Source organism: Zalophus californianus, chromosome X (genome assembly GCF_009762305.2).
Source record: "Zalophus californianus isolate mZalCal1 chromosome X, mZalCal1.pri.v2, whole genome shotgun sequence".
NCBI lineage: Eukaryota > Metazoa > Chordata > Mammalia > Carnivora > Otariidae > Zalophus > Zalophus californianus.
In genome coordinates this window covers 13,505,869-13,511,868 of record NC_045612.1, presented here as the reverse complement: position 1 = coordinate 13,511,868, position 6,000 = coordinate 13,505,869, and positions in this window count along the sequence as shown.

Sequence of the window (6,000 nt, the reverse complement as noted above, 5' to 3'; positions counted from 1 at the left end):
AGGCATACCTTGTTTTATTACATTTCACTTTATTGCCCTTCACATACACTGTGTTCTTTGCAAATTGGAGGTTTGTGGCAGCCCTGTGTTGAGCAAGTATATTGGTGTGATTTCTTTAATAGCATTTGCTCACTTCATGTCACCTTTTGGTAATTCTTGCAATATTTCAAGCTTTTTGATTATTATCATATTTGTTATGCTGATCTGTGATCAGTGATTATGACTTGCTGAAAGCTCAGATGATGGTTAGAATTAGAATTTTTTAGCAATAAAGTATTTTTTAATTAAGGTATGTAATTATTTTTTCAGAAATGCTATTACACACTTAATAGACTACAGTACGGTGTAAACATAGGTTTTATATGCACTGGGAAGCCAAAAAAAATCATTTAATTTGCTTTATTGCAATATTCACCTTATTGTAGTGGTCTGGAAATGAACATGCAATATAGAGGTTCCTCAAAATATTAAAAATAAAAATAAATTAAAAATAGAAGTACCATGTGATCCAGCAATCCCACTTCTGGATATATATCCAAAGGAATTAAAATCTGTATCTCGGAAGAATGAAGGGGGGGAATCAGAGGGGGAGACCAACCATGAGAGACGATGGACTCTGCAAAACAAACCGAGGGTTCTAGAGGGGAGGGGGGTAGGGGGACGGGTTAGCCTGGTGATGGGTATTAAAGAGGGCACGTTCTGCGTGGAGCACTGGGTGTTATGTACAAACAATGAATCATGGAACACGACATCCAAAACTAATGATGTAATGTATGGTGATTAACATAACAATAAAAAAATTAAAAAAATATCTATATCTCAGGGGAGGAGCAAGATGACGGAGGAGTAGGAGACCTGGATTTCGTCTGGTCCCAGGAATTCGGCTGAATAGGGATCAAACCATTCTGAACACCTACGAACTCAACAGGAGATCGAAGAAAAGAATAGCAGCAACTCTCTGAATAGCAAAGTGACCACCTACTGGAAGGTAGGACATGGGGAGAAGTGAATCTGAGGTGCTATTTGGGAGGATAGACGGCAGGGGAGGGGGCCTCCATCAGCCACTACCAGCAAGTGATAGAGCCCCAGAGCCCAAAATCAAAACTTTTAGAAGTCTGCTCCGCTAAGGGACGTCGCTCCAGTGCCTAAGCGGGGGGGTGGAACCCTCACGGGATAGTGTGGTCTCAGGACCCTCGGGGTCACAGAAAGACCGGGGGTGCCTGAGGGCGGCAGAGCTCCCAGGTATCAGAGCGGGGAAGCTGGCTGCAGAGATGGAGCCGAGGCGCGGGCTCTCAGCTCGGGGTGGCCATAAACTGTGATCCGCGGCCCAGTCAGGCCACTGCTCCTCCAGCAGGGACCCAACAAGCGGCAGAGCCGGGGAGACTCCCCTTCCTCCCCCCGGGGAGGAGCGGCGCGGGAGCGCACCGCAGGGATCTGCTGGGTTTGGAGACTCCACACGGGGTCGGGTGCCAGAGATAGAAACGCTCGGTCACAGGCCGGGTGAGCACAGAGTGTGGCCGGAGACCGGGAAGACGGCAGTGACTGATTGCTTTCCTCTGGGGGCGCACTGAGGAGTGGGGCCCCGAGCTCCTCTGGGGCAGAAATTGGGAGGCCGCCATTTTCACTCTCGTCCTCCAAAGCTGTACGGAAAGCTTGCAGGGAACAAAAGCTCCTGAGAGCAAACCCAAGCAGATGACTTAGCCCAGACCGACAAGAGCGGGGCAATTCCACCTCCGGCGAAGACATTTGCGAACCACAGCAACAGGCTCCTCCCCCAGAAGATCAGCAAGAACAGCCAGCCAAGACCAAGTTTACCGATTAATGAGCACGGCAGAACTCCAGGACTAGGGGAATACTGCACATAGAACTCATGGCTTTTTTCCCATGATTCTTTAGTCTTTCAAAGTTAATTTTTTTAATTTTCTTTTTTTTCTTATTCTATTTTTTTAAATTCTTTTTCCCTTTTTCAACCAACATCTTATCAATCCTTTTTCAAAAATCTTTTTTATTTTTCATTTTTAGAGTCATCTTCTATCCCTTCATTGTAGTTAACCTTATTTTTGGTATATATATAAGTTGTTCTTTCCTTAAAATTTTGGGATACAGTTTCTTCTAACAGACCAAAATATACCCTAAATCTCTAGTGTATGGCTTTGTTCTAGTCTCCTGCCTGATCACATTATCTCTTTTTTTTTAATTTCTCTTCTTTCTTTTTTCAACCAACTTCTTATCAATTCCTTTGATAAAATCTTTTATAATTTTCATCTTTACAGTCATATTCCATCCCTTCATATTATTTACCCTTATTTTTGTACTTATATAAGTTTTCCTTTCCTTAAAATTTTGGGAGGCAGTTTCTTCTAACAGACCAAAATACGTCCAAAATCTAGTGTGTAGCACTGATCTATTCACCAGCCTGATCATATTTGATCATATTCTTTTTTTTCTTTTTCTTTTTTTTTTCCTTTCTTTCCCTTTATTTTCCCTCAGTTTCAGGTCTCTTCTGATTTGTTTAGTGTATATTTTTCTGGGGTCGTTGTTACCCTGTTACCATTTGGTTCTCTCATTCATCTATTCTCCTCTGCACAAAATGACAAGATAGAAAAACTTACCTCAAAAAAAGAACAAGAGGCAAGGGACCTAATCAATACGGACATTAGTAAGATGTCGAACTAGAGTTCAGAAAGACGATTATGAAGATACTACCGGGGCTTGAAAAAAGCATGGAAGATACAAGAGAATCCCTTTCTGGAGAAATAAAAGAACTAAAATCTAACCAAGTCGAAATCGAAAAGGCTATCAATGAGGTGCAGTTAAAAATGGAGGCTCTAACTGCTAGGATAAATGAGGCAGAAGAGAGAATTAGTGATATTGAAGACCAAATGATGGAAAATAAAGAAGCGAGAAAAAGAGAGAGAAACTACAGGATCACGAGGACAGAATTCGAGAGATAAGCGATACCATAAGACAAAGCAAATATTAGAATAATTGGGATCCCAGAAGAAGAAGAAAGAGAGAGAGGAGCAGAAGGTATATTGGAGCAAATTATAGCAGAGAACTTCCCTAATGTGGGGAAGGAAACAGGCATCAAAATCCAGGAGGCACAGAGAACCACCCCCCTCAAAATCCATAAAAATAGGTCAACACCCCGACATCTAGTAGTAAAACTTACGAGTCTCAGAGACAAGGAGAAAATCCTGAAAGCAGCTCGGGAGAAGAGATATGTAACCTACAATGGTAGAAACATTAGATTGGCAACAGACCTATCCACAGAGACCTGGCAGGCCAGACAGGACTGGCATGATATCATCAGAGCACTAAACGAGAAAAATATGCAGCCAAGAATACTATATCCAGCTAGGCTGCCATTGAAAATAGAAGGAGAGATAAAAAGCTTCCCGGACAAACAAAAACTAAAAGAATTTGCAAACACGAAACCAGCCCTACAAGAAATATCGAAAGGGGTCCTCTAAGCAAAGAGAGAGCCTAAAAGTAACATAGACCAGAAAGGAACACTGACAATATACAGTAACAGCCACCTTACAGGCAATACAATGGCACTAAATTCATATCTCTCAATAGTTACTCTGAATGTAAATGGGCTAAATGCCCCAATCAAAAGACACAGGCTATCAGATTGGATAAAAAAACAAGACCCATTGATATGCTGTCTGCAAGAGACTCATTTTAGACCCAAAGACACCTCCAGATTGAAAGTGAGGGAGTGGAAAACCATTTACCATGCTAATGGACACCAAAAGAAAGCTGGGATGGCAATCCTTATATCAGACAAATTAGATTTTAAACTGAAGACTATAATAAGAGATGAGGAAGGACACTATATCATACTTAAAGGGTCTATCCAACAAGAAGATCTAACAATTATAAATATCTATGCCCCTAACATGGGAACAGCCAATTACATAAGCCAATTAATAACAAAATCAAAGAAACACATCAAAAACAATACAATAATAGTGGGGGACTTTAACACCCCCCTGATTGAAATGGACAGATCATCTAAGCAAAAGATCAACAAGGAAATAAAGACTTTAAATGACACACTGGACCAAATGGACTTCACAGATACATTCAGAATATTCCATCCCAAAGCAACAGAATACACATTCTTCTCTAGTGCCCATGGAACATTCTCCAGAATTGATCACATCCTAGGTCACAAATCAGGTCTCAACTGGTACCAAAAGGTTGGGATCATTCCCTGCATGTTTTCAGACCACAATGCTTTGAAACTAGAACTCAATCATAAGAGGAAATTCGGAAAGAACTGAAATACGTGGAGGTTAAAGAGCATCCTACTAAAGAATGAATGGGTCAACCAGGAAATTAAAGAATTTTAAAAAAATTCATGGAAACAAATGAAAATGAAAACACAACTGTTCAAAATCTTTGGGATGCAGCAAAGGCAGTCCTCAGAGGAAAGTATATAGCAATACAAGCCTTTCTCAAGAAACAAGAAAGGTCTCAAATACACAACCTAACCCTACACTTAAAGGAGCTGGAGAAAGAACAGCAAATAAAGCCTAAATCCAGCAGGAGAAGAGAAATAATAAAGATCAGAGCAGAAATCAATGAAATAGAAACCAAAAGAACAGTAGAACAGATCAACGAAACTAGGAGCTAGCTCTTTGAAAGAATTAATAAGATTGATAAACCCCTGGCCAGACTTATCAAAAAGAAAAGAGAAAGGACCCAAATAACTAAAATCATGAATGAAAAAGATCACAACCAACACCAAAGAAATACAATTATAAGAGTTATAATACAATTATAAGCTCATATTATGAGCAACTCTATGCCAGCAAATTAGATAATCTGGAAGAAATGGATGTATTCCTGGAGATGTATAAACTACCAAAACTGAACCAGGAAGAAATAGAAAACCTGAACAGACCTACTAAGGAAATTGAAGCAGTAATCAAAAATCCCTCAACAAATAAGAGTCCAGGGCCAGATGTCTTCCCAGGGGAATTCTACCAAACATTTAAAGAAGAATTAATACCTACTCTTCTGAAACTGTTCCAAAAAATAGAAATGGAAGGAAAACTTCCAAACTCATGTTAGGAGGCCAGCATTACCTTGATCTCAAAATCAGACAAAGACCCCATCAAAAAGGAGAATTACAGACCAATATCCCTGATGAACATGGATGCAAAAATTCTCACCAAAATACTAGCCAATAGGATCCAACAGTACATTAAAAGGATTATTCACCACGACCCAGTGGGATTTATTCCTGGGCTGCAAGGTTGATTCAACATCCGCAAATCAATCAGTGTGATACAGCACATTAATAAAAGAAAGAACAAGAACGATATGATCCTCTCAAAAGAGGCAGAAAAAGCATTTGACAAAGTACAGCATCCTTTCTTGATTAAAACTCTTCACAGTGTAGGGATAGAAGGCACATACCTCAATATCATAAAAGCCATCTATGAAAAACCCACAGTGAATATCATTCTCAATGGGGAAATACTGAAAGCTTTCCCCCTAAGGTCAGGAACACGGCAGGAATGTCCACTATCACCACTGCTATTCAACGTAGTACTAGAAGTCCTAGCCACAGCAATCAGACAACAAAAAGAAATAAAAGGCATCCGAATCAGCAAAGAAGAAGTCAAACTCTCACTCTTTGCAGATGATATGATACTTTATGTGGATAACCCAAAAGACTCCACCCCAAAACTGCTAGAACTCATACAGGAATTCAGTCAAGTGGCAGGATAGAAAATCAATGCACAGAAATCAGTGGCATTCCTATACACCAACAACAAGACAGAAGAAAGAGAAATCAAGGAGTCAATCCCATTTACAACTGCACCCAAAACCAAAAGATACCTAGGAATAAATCTAACCAAAGGGGCAAAGAATCTGTACTCAGAAAACTATAAAATACTCATGAAAGAAATGGAGGAAGACACAAAGAAATGGAAAAACGTTCCATGCTCATGGATTGGAAGAACAAATACTGTGAAGATG